A 10,939-nucleotide genomic window follows, 5' to 3' on the forward strand; every position below is an offset into this window, starting at 1 on the left:
GTGCTGTTAATAGATCATTGTAATTCCTGTTGATTTCTAACCACTTCAATAGTTGTAAAATCCCCTAACAGGGTAGCCGTAACTGGCTTGATGCAAAATCCCCTAACAGGGTGGTCTTAACAGGCTTGATTCAAATCCCTTAACTGGGTGACTCAAGGTTAATGAGTTTTGAGAAGCTATAGAGCTCTGGAGATCCTTTAGCTATTGAGTTCTTGAAATCCTCTAGCAAGGTAACCCTAATGGGTTTAAACCTTAACTGGGTACCCTTAACCGGGTGATCCCTAACAGGATCGGTTCCTATCCTATTGTATTGTCTCTAACCGGACAAGGCTCCTAACAGAGCAGACTTCAAAAGAGTTCAAAAGCAACTTGTGGGTATTCATCCCCATTGTGGTTTTTCCCAATTGGGTTTCCACATGAAAAATATGTGTGTCATGTGTGATGCTTTTATCTTGTGATGCTTTGTTTTTACCTGTTGAGCATATGATGGTTCTATGTTTTATGCCTGTCTATAAAACATATTGAACTCACTGATATGAAGATCTGATGTTACTTTACTTGTTCATGCATGAGAGGGTAATGGTACTATAGTATTGAGCTAAGAGGAAAGCTCAGCAGGCGACTGGTTTTTGACTGTTTGAGTTGTACTGGATGTTACCGGTTGCACTCTATTTTAACTGGTGTTGCTGTTTGTCAGTCATTTGAAGTATTTGCTATCAAACAGGTTTTGGACTGTGTTTGTGTTTGTATTGATTCACCCCCCCCTCTTAGTACCGGTTTGGTACTAGTGGTTCATCATTAAGTTATCAATTGGTATCAGAGCACTCCAGGTCGTCTGTGTTGTAAGCTTAACCGCTTGAGGAAAAGATCCTAGTCAAATGATGAAGAGGGAAGGTCCAAAGTTTAACAGGGAAAATTTTGGTATATGGAAAGACATGATGAAGATATTCATCAAAAGCATGGGTGTTCAACACTAGAGTTATGTTGAAAATGTATATGTTGTTCCTACCGGTACTCTCACCGATGACCAAAAGAGAGAGATACAAGAAAATGGGCAAGTCATGGAAGCCCTCATTAGTAGTCTATCTGACATTGAGTTTATTGATGTTCAGGACAAGGTAAATCCCAAAGAGGTATGGGATGCTCTTGAAAATATCTATGGTGGTGATGAGCATGTAAAATAGGCTAAGGAAGAAAGCCTGAGAGGGAAGTTTGAAGACATGCGAATGGTTGAAGGAGAGACCATTTAGTAGTATGGAATAAGAATCAAAATAGTTGTTGGAGAAATCAAGAGCACAAGTGGCAAAATAGAAGATTCCACTGTGGTAAGCAAAGTCCTAAGATCCCTGTTGCTGGTCTATGCAATAAGGGTTGCTGCTATTCAGGAACTGAGATCAATAGACAAGTCTAAGGTGTCCTTGGACTCCATCATAGCCAAGTTGACAGCCTATGAGCTGAATAGTTTTGATGGCAGTGTTCAAAAGATAGAATCAACATTTAAAGCCTCTGCTATGCCATCCAGAAAAGGAAAAGAGGCTAGCACTATGGGGAACCTAGTCAGAGCAGAGAAATGAATGATGAGGAGTTTCTGATGGAATTTGAAGCTCTTCTTGCCAGGAAATTTCCAAAAGGAACTGGTAAATACAAAGGTAAGCTCCCTTTGAAATGTTTTTCCTGTAGCTGGATAGGACATATTTCTATGAACTGTCCTAGTAGCGACAACAAGGATAAACCAGAAAGGTTTAGGAAATTCAAAGGAGGAAATTGAAGAAACTATTTTGTGGTAGTTGATGAAGGTGTCATAGATGAGGAATCAGAAGATGAAGAGAATGAAGATATTGTGTTTGTTGTTGTAATGGAAGATGTGGCAGACAAGAAGGCTCTTGTCTCTCGGTTTGATGATTTAAATGAGTGGATCATTGAAAGTGGCTGCTCTCACCATATGACTGGTGACTGGAGCAAGTTTCTATCCTTAGAGGAGTATGATGGTGGCGTGGTTCACTTTGGCAATGATGCACCACGCATGGTCAAAGGTAGAGGGCCCATCTCTTTAAATGGAAAGAGGAGTGTTGACAATGTGTACTGGGTTGATGGTCTCAGACACAACCTTCTAAGTGTTGCCCAGCTAAATGACAGTGGCCTCACTCTGTAATTCAAGAATGGAGTTTGCAGAATCAAAGGAAAAGATGGTAAATTGGTGGCCACCGGTATGCAGACCAAAGGTAACTTATTTCATCTGAATGCAAATGTAAGTACATGTCTTATGGCTAAGCTTGATGATAGTTGGATATGGCATAGGAGACTCTGTCATGTAAACTTTGATAACATTGTGAAGGCTAGTAAAATCAAGGCAGTTAGAGGGTTGCTGGTGCTAAGTAAACCAAATAATACCCTGTGTAGAGAGTGTCAATTGGAGAAAATGTCTTCCTCAACTTTTAAAGGTAAATCTTTCATAGCTGAAAACTTGCTTGATCTTGTACATACTGATTTGTGTGGTCCTATGAAAACTAGAAGTGTGCAGGGTGATAGGTACTTCATGATCCTCACTGATGACTACTCAAGAATGATGTGGGTCACATTCCTGAAAGACAAATCTGAAGATTTTGGGAAATTCAAAGCTTTTAGAGCATTAGTGGAGAAGGAAAGTGGTAAAAGGATCAAGTGTCTCAGAACTGATCAAGGAGGAGAATTCACTTCTGGTGAATTCAACAAGTATTGTGAAGAATTTGGCATCAAGAGACAGCTGTCTGCCCCCCGGACTCCACAGCAGAATGGCCTAGCAGAGAGGAATAACCAGACTGTGGTTGAAGCAACTAGAACCATGTTGATTCAAGGAAAGGTTGCTCACACCTTTTGGAGAGAAGCGGTGAGCACTGCAGTCTACACTATAAACCGGGTACTCATCAAGAAAGGTAAGGATAAAACTCCTTATGAGTATTGGATCTGTAAAACACCTGTGGTTAGCTACTTTAAGGTGTATGCGGGAAAAGTGGGCGAATAAAACTAAATATGTGAAAATATTACTAATACTAGTCCACACACACACACAGGACTTCTTGATGCAAGCTATGGAGTAACGTAGTGTTACTCAGCTTCCCAAGGAGGGTCCCATGGTTCTCTATCTCACAATGTCCCTCAAACCAACATTTTTGCTCTCAGATTACTGAGCAAAATGGTTTAGGGATGGCAAATATGAGAACGAGAGATGCTTTTGATTGATTTAGTATGAAATAGATATGAAGCTATGTATGATGCTAAAAATGCAATAAACTAGATGATAAGATGACGAGGTTAGTATGAATACTATCCTAGCATACTATATTTAGTCTATGATTGAACTAAAATGATAAAGAAAGTAATCTAAGCATGCATATTTGATCTAAAAGAGGCTAAATGAAGAGCATAAAGATGATGAAAAAGCTTGAAAGAATTTGAGCATAAGTATAATGCTTCAAATTTTAAAGATGATTGTTAAGAATGGAGGAATGAGAGCTCTATTTATAGCACAAACAGGGCAATGGATGGTCAGGATTGAAAGGTTTAATCAAGGGCCAAGTTTGAAAGTTGACGATCCATGTGCACAATTGGCACCAATGACATGGTGACAAATGTCCACATAGGATTGGGTTGAGAAAAGAGGTTGGAGGCATTAAAGGCCTGAGAAGACCTCATGGTTATCTAAAGGCTAAGGGTCAAGTCTAAGTTAGGATTACCCACTGGATTAGGAGTTAATCCAAGGATAAACCTTTGTGCAAATGATTAAGAGATAATCATGGTCAAAGCATTAATGGCCTGATGAGACCCTTGGGTTGGATAGAGGTTGAGTCAAAACAAATGTTTTAACCATGTGGGAAGGTTTGAATTAACCATTAATGGTTATTGGAGACTTTGGGGATTAAGTGGTTGAAGGTTGGAAGCCTTTAATGGTTTTCAAAGACTTTGGGGGTTTTGGTGGTTGAAGGTTGAAAAACCTTCAATGGTTATCCAAGACTTTGGGCCATTTGAGAAGTGACCTCCCTTTGCTTAGGGATGTGACAAAATTTAGAGGAGGGTTAGGTTAATTAGAATCAATTAGAAGATTCTAGAAGGGATTAGGAAGGGGTTTGGGATTTTGCAAGTGGATGGGGGGATAATAGGATTTAATTGAAATAAAGAATTTCATTCAATCTGGTTGCAATTAAATAAATTTGATTTATTCAATTTGGGATAACTATTTAATTAAATTTGAATTTAATTAAAAGTGGCTAGGGGGATTTAATTGAATAAAATGATTTATTCATTAAATGGGTATAGTGAATTTAATTTAAATAAATTGAGTAACTTATTTAATTAAATAGAAGAATGTGGATAATTTAATTAAATTGGATTTAATTAAATAGAGAAATGAACATAAAATATTCATTTAGGAATGTGGTCATTTTTATAAGTCTACATAAGGTATTTGGTAGCAAATGTTACATCAAGAGGAGTGAACATCAGGGCAAATTTGAAGCTAAATGTGATGAAGGAAGATTTCTAGGATATTCCACCAAGAGTAAAGCTTTCAAGTGCTACAACAATAGGACTCAGAGAATTATGGAAAGCATCAATGTAAGAGTTGATGAATCCTTTGAGAAAACTGAGGAAACCGATAGTGAGCAAGCTATAAATGAACCGATTGCAACCTTCTGGGAACCGATTGTTAGCCAACCAAGTACCAGTAACAGAGTCCCTGAACCAGTGAATGTTGATACTGATGAAGATGAGGATGAAGAAGAAAAGCAAGAAGAACCAGTTAAGACCATTCCTTGGTATGTCAAGTTGAATCATGATCTTAAGCAGATCATAGGTGATAAGGATGTAGGGATCCTTACAAGAAGAAAGATCAGAGAAAACTCATGTATGATCTCTGAATTTGAGCCTAAATCATTCAAAGAGGCTCATAAAGATGAAGAATGGATCAAGGAAATGGAAGAGGAACTTGACCAGATAGATAAAAATGGTACATGGTCCTTGGTACCCAGGCCTGAGCATAAAAATGTCATTGGCACCAAATGGGTGTTCAGAAATAAGTTGAATGAGGATGGCACAGTGATTAGGAATAAAGCTAGATTGGTGTGCAAAGGATATGCTCAAGAAGAAGGATAAGACTATGGAGAAACCTTTGCTCCTGTAGCCAGATTGGAAGGAGTTCATATGCTTCTTGCATATGCAGCTTTTAAAAGGTTCAAGGTATATCAAATGGATGTAAAATCTACATTCCTAAATGGTGTACTTGAAGAGGAGGTATATATAGAGCAACCAGATGGGTTTTCCCTATCTGAAGATAGTGATATGGTGTGTAGGCTACATAAAGCATTATATGGCCTAAAGCAAGCACCTAGGGCATGGTATGAGTGCCTACATTCCCAGCTTGTGAAGGTTGGATTTGAGAGAACAAGTGAAGATAACAATAGCTACCTGAAGTCTGAAGGAGATCAGATCCTGATTTGTGAGGTTTTTGTTGATGACATTATCTTTGGAGGAGGTGACAAGATGAGTCATGAGTTTGCTGATGAGATGAAGAAAGAGTTTGAGATGTCACTCATAGGGGAGATTAAGTTCTTCATTGGAATGCAGATCCAGCAGATGGAAGATGGAATCTTTATCACTCAGTCCAAATATGTCAAAGAGGTACTGAAGACCTTTGGCATGGAAGATAGCAAACCGGTTGGTACACCAATGGTAACCAGTTGCAAGCTGACAAAAGAGGATGATTCCACACTGGTTGATGAGAAGGAATACCAATCAATGATTGGTAAATTGCATTATGTAGTGCATAGTAGACTGGATATTGCACATGCAGTTGGCATTACTGCAAGGTTCCAGAAGAATCCAAGAGAATCCCACTTGATTGCAGTCAAGCGGATTCTTAGGTATCTGAAGGGAACAATTGACTATGGATTGTGGTACCCATATAGCAATGATTTCAATCTAAAAGTGTTCATAGATGTTGATTGGGCAGGTAATGTGGATGACTGAAAAAGCACAACTGGTGGTGCATTCTTTCTCGATGGTAGACTGGTGTCATGGATGAGTAAAAAGCAGAGTTGTATCTCTCAGTCTATAGCGGAAGCAGAGTATGTTGCAGCTTTCATGAACTGCACTCAGACAATTTGGATGAAGCATGCACTTGAAGGCTTCAAGATCCCTGTGTCTAAATCGGTAAGTATATTCTGTGATAACACAAGTGCTATCAATATATCAAAGAATCTAGTTTTACATTCTAGAACCAAGAATTTTGAGCTTAAGTATCATTTCTTGAGGGAAAAGGTTTAGAATAAGGAGATTGCATTGGAACATGTTTCCAGTAAGGAGTAGGTAGTAGACATATTCACCAAGCCTCTCCCAAAGACTACATTTGTGCACTTAAGAGGTGAATTAGGGGTATTTCCCCTTCAGGAGGTGAACTAAAATTAATTGTTCCACATCAGTCAGGTATTGCAAAGTCAAATTTTTGTTGATTGATGTGTTGAAGGATGCTACTCCTTAGGGGGAGCAGCATGATGGAACAAAGATACTTGTGCCTCCACTTTGGCATTTTTATTCAAAGGGGGAGAAGGAATGAAGCAAAAAGATATCTGCAGTAAATGGGGAAGAAGATATCTTTGTATATTGCCATCAATGCCAAAGGGGGAGATTGTTGGCATTATGTGAACCGGCATGAAGACATAATGATATTGTATGATTGTCATTGATGTCAATATGTGACATGGTGTGAATTGGCACATGTGATAGGAGAAAAGAGAGAGGAACTGGCATATGTATGAACTAGTTTATATGCCAAAGTGAAGCGGCATATTTGTTCAAGATGAACCAGGATGTAGTTATGGGAACCGGCCCATGGAAGCATTGTATGACTACCAGTTGGTAGGTAGTTTCCACTTCAGGATTTCCGGTTGGAGTATCTCAAGTCTGTGTGACTCACTTGGTGATCTTTGTGTGATGAGTCAGCAGTATAATGAAGAACAGATCATGTTTCCACATAAGCTCTGTGCGCATGAAGGATCTTGCATGAAGAAGACTATTCCTATCTACCTCAGGAATGTGCGAAGTCTGTCAAACGGTGATAACGCGTGATGGGTTATCAGCCGCCATGAAATCAGTGGAAAATGGACGATGGAGAATGTCTTGAGATCAATTCAAGATTGTTGCATTTAATGTAGTATGATTCAACGGTCAGGATTGAATTGCTCAATGCAGTATGATTCAACGGTCAGGATTGAACTGCTCAATGCAGTATGATTCAACGGTCAGGATTGAACCGCTTGAATTGCTTAACCTAACAGGATTAGGGTTTAGGGTTTTTGCTATTGACCTGATTGTTTCCTATAAGGTCAATGTTGAGTTTCTTTCTAATGTTGTTGGAAAATGTTGTAAGTGTGTATCCAAGGGAGGTGATACGTGATTCTTGCCAGACCAAAGGAGAGAAGAGATACCTACAAAGTGAATGTGTAGAAGGAGAAGAGGAGCCTAAATGGATCTACATTATCATTGAGTACTGTTAATAGATCATTGTAATTCCTGTTGATCTCTAACCACTTCAACAGTTGTAAAATCCCCTAACAAGGTAGCCGTAATTGGCTTGATGCAAAATCCCCTAACAGGGTGGTCTTAACAGGCTTGATTCAAATCCCTTAGCCAGGTAACTTGAGGTTAATGAGTTCTGAGAAGCTATAGAGCTCTTGAGATCCTTTAGCTATTGAGTTCTTGAAATCCTCTAACAAGGTTACCCTGACGGGTTTAACCCTTAACTGTGTACCCTTAACCGGATGATCCCTAACAGGATCGGTTCCTATCAGAACCTATTGTATTGTCTCTAATCAGACAAGGCTCCTAACAGAGCGGAATTCAAAAGAGTTCAAAAGCAACTTGTGGGTATTCATCCCCACTATGGTTTTTTCCAGTTGGGTTTCCACGTGAAAAATATGTGTGTCATGTGTGATGCTTTTATCTTGTGATGCTTTGTTTTTACCTGTTGAGCATATGATGGTTCTATGTTTTATGCTTGTCTATAAAACATATTGAACTCACTGATATGAAGATCTGATGTTATTTTACTTGTTCATGCATGAGAGGGTAATGGTACTATAGTATTGAGCTAAGAGGAAAGCTCAGCAAGCGACCGGTTTATGACTGTTTGAGCTGTACTGGATGTTACCGGTTGCACTCTATTTTAACTAGTGTTGTTGTTTGTCAGTCATTTGGAGTATTTGCTGTCAAACCTATTTTGGACTATGTTTGTGTTTGTACTGATTCACCCCCCCCTCTCAGTACCAGTTTGGTACTGGTGGTTCATCATTAAGTTATCAGATGATTGTATGCATGTGTACATGTGAACTTGTGATGAATTATAATCTTATCATTTTTCATATAGGAAATATCCATAGCTACTTCATCAATGGCGAGCCCTCTTGCATGTACTGGAGAAGCATCTTAGGCTCTGGTATGCTTTTGTTTTATATATTACATTAATTATTTTTAACTTGCAATACTTATCATTATATTAATTGTATTTAATCTTGATCATTTTTTCGCACAGATAATAACGACAAATGCTCCATCGATGGCAAGCCCTCCTCACTCTATTGGAGAAGCATCTTAGGCCTCGGTATAGTTTTGTTCTCTATATCATAGTTTTTTAGTGTTTTTGATATATATATGTTAGTACATGTATTAATTGTATTTAATCAACAATAGCCCCCTTCGCAGGTTGGCCATAACTTGGAGCCTTTGAAGAAGGTATTCAAGAGAACTCCTAAGGTTGACTAGGAGAAGACAGAGAAGACAATAGATCCTAGATCAACAGATGAGGTAATCTAAATTTTTATTGCAAATAAATTATAGTTAAATGCATACTTATGTTGATAATTGTGAACTATTTTCTACAAAAGGATTCTAACTTAGCTTTTGAATTGTGGTTTTATAGCCATCTACAAAGCCACATACTGCATCGAAGAGGCTCGAATTTGATAATCCACCACAAACTTTATAGGATTATATAGTGTTAGTTATGGTCATTGAATGACCAATACATGTAGATATATTCTACATTTTTATTGTATATTGATTTGGACATGGCATATGCCACATTTTTGTAAAACTTGTATTGACTTGGCATACATGTTTTTTTTGATATATAAAAATGTTGATATTCGATCCAATAAATGTGTATTGTGTTTATTATTGTGCATTTTGTTGATATTGATAGGCATTTTCGATACATACAAAATTTGTTCATTGTGTTGATTATTGTGCATTTTGATATATATATATATATGATTAAATAATTATTGATACAGTTAAATGATTATTGTTGATCGTTGTATTTAATGGCTGCCCTTTTATAAAGTTAAATGAATATTTGCCTATATAATCAACAATATGAATACAAACAACAAAAACCTATGATATAAAGCATTGCAATCAGGGAATATGATTTGATAAAATTTTGAAAATATTGAATTAATCCTACAGAACTCCTTACCTCAATGAAAATGAAATTCAATGGTAATGGTCAGATTTGATCCATGTTAATGATCACCAGATGCTTTTGATTCCTTTCATTTATATTTGTCAATGTGAGTGGTGCGATAGCACCCTCATGCTCGCAATGGTCAAATTTTGGTTTTCATATTTTTCTCCATTGTTTTATCTAAATAAGGTGATTTGGGACCATTAATGGTTATTTGAAGTCATTTGTGAAAGTTTGGAGTCATTTAGATAAAATATGTAAAAGTTGTTCATTTGTGAAAGTGAGAAGCTGATTGTTACTTTCTTGTTTGCAAATTTCAAAAAGATGGAGATGAAAATGGTGAAAGATGTTTCTTTTGTTCCCCTCAGACGTATTACCAGTGTTAAATTTAGCTTACCCACTTTTGAAGAAATAGTAAGTCTGTTCTCTTTTCTTCTAATCTTAATCTATGCCAAGAAAATTGAAAGATGTTGTCAAAGTTGTTGTCAAAGTTTCTCACTTGTTGTCAAAGTTGCTTAGTTGTTATCAAAGTTGCAAGGTAGGCTAGAATTGATTCCATTCATTGTGGGGAAAAAAAAATCATGAGAACCTCCGAGTGGGCAGGTTTACGCTAGGCATGCTCCTATTGTGCCTCCCAAAGTGTCAGAATGTCGAGAGCCATACCCTACCGATGCGATCTCTCAAGTGCTGTGAATCCAAAAATTTGTCAAACTTTGACGGACTATTTCACTCAATATAGGACACATATGATCAATCCGTTTGAACCTGTAGGGTCACATGAATCTCTTCTACAATGGCCTATCTTGGTTTCTGATAACTGAGAGCCATTTTGCCTGCTGCAAAAAGTGTCAGTGGTATGCAATGCAAAGTTGCAAGATAGGCTAGATTTGATTTCATCCATCATGGGCACAAACCAAAATAATATGCATGTCTGAGTGGGTATTTTTATGCTAGGCATTCTCCTCTTGTGCCTCCCAAAGCATTGAAACGTTGAGAGCCATACCCTATAGGCGCGATCTCTCAAGTGCCTTGAGTCCAAAAAATTGTCAAACTTTGATAGACTGTTTCTCTCAATCCAGGAAACATAAGATCAATCCGTTTAAACCTATAAGGTCATGTGAGGCTCTTCTAAAATTTCCTATCTTACTTCCTAACAAATCGGAGTCATTTTCAAATGGTAGCTTTTTTTCGCCTACCATAGAAAACGTCAATTGTATGCAATTCAAAGTTGCAAGATAGGATATATTTGATTTTGTTTGTCGTGGGCATAAAGTAACATCATGATCCCCTCCAAGTGGGAATATTTACACTAGGAATGCTCTTGTTGTACCTCCCAAAGTGTCGAAACATCGAGAGCTATACCCTACCAACGTGATCTAGAAGTTGCTTGACAACTTTTTTGACAATAATGAGAATTTTTCTCAAATTGTATCTAGACTCAATCTA

At 37.8% G+C, this 10,939-nt stretch overlaps 1 long non-coding RNA gene across 1 annotated transcript; it reads left to right on the forward strand.

Moving 5' to 3' along the window:
• The first annotated feature begins 7,858 nt into the window (after positions 1–7,858).
• LOC131058873 (uncharacterized) lies at positions 7,859–9,094 on the forward strand. The gene is made up of 4 exons (XR_009109674.2): positions 7,859–8,464; positions 8,561–8,629; positions 8,731–8,832; positions 8,948–9,094. It is a non-coding gene; the product is annotated as an uncharacterized LOC131058873 (long non-coding RNA).
• The last annotated feature ends 1,845 nt before the right edge of the window (positions 9,095–10,939 follow it).

Source organism: Cryptomeria japonica, chromosome 11 (assembly GCF_030272615.1).
Source record: "Cryptomeria japonica chromosome 11, Sugi_1.0, whole genome shotgun sequence".
NCBI lineage: Eukaryota > Viridiplantae > Streptophyta > Pinopsida > Cupressales > Cupressaceae > Cryptomeria > Cryptomeria japonica.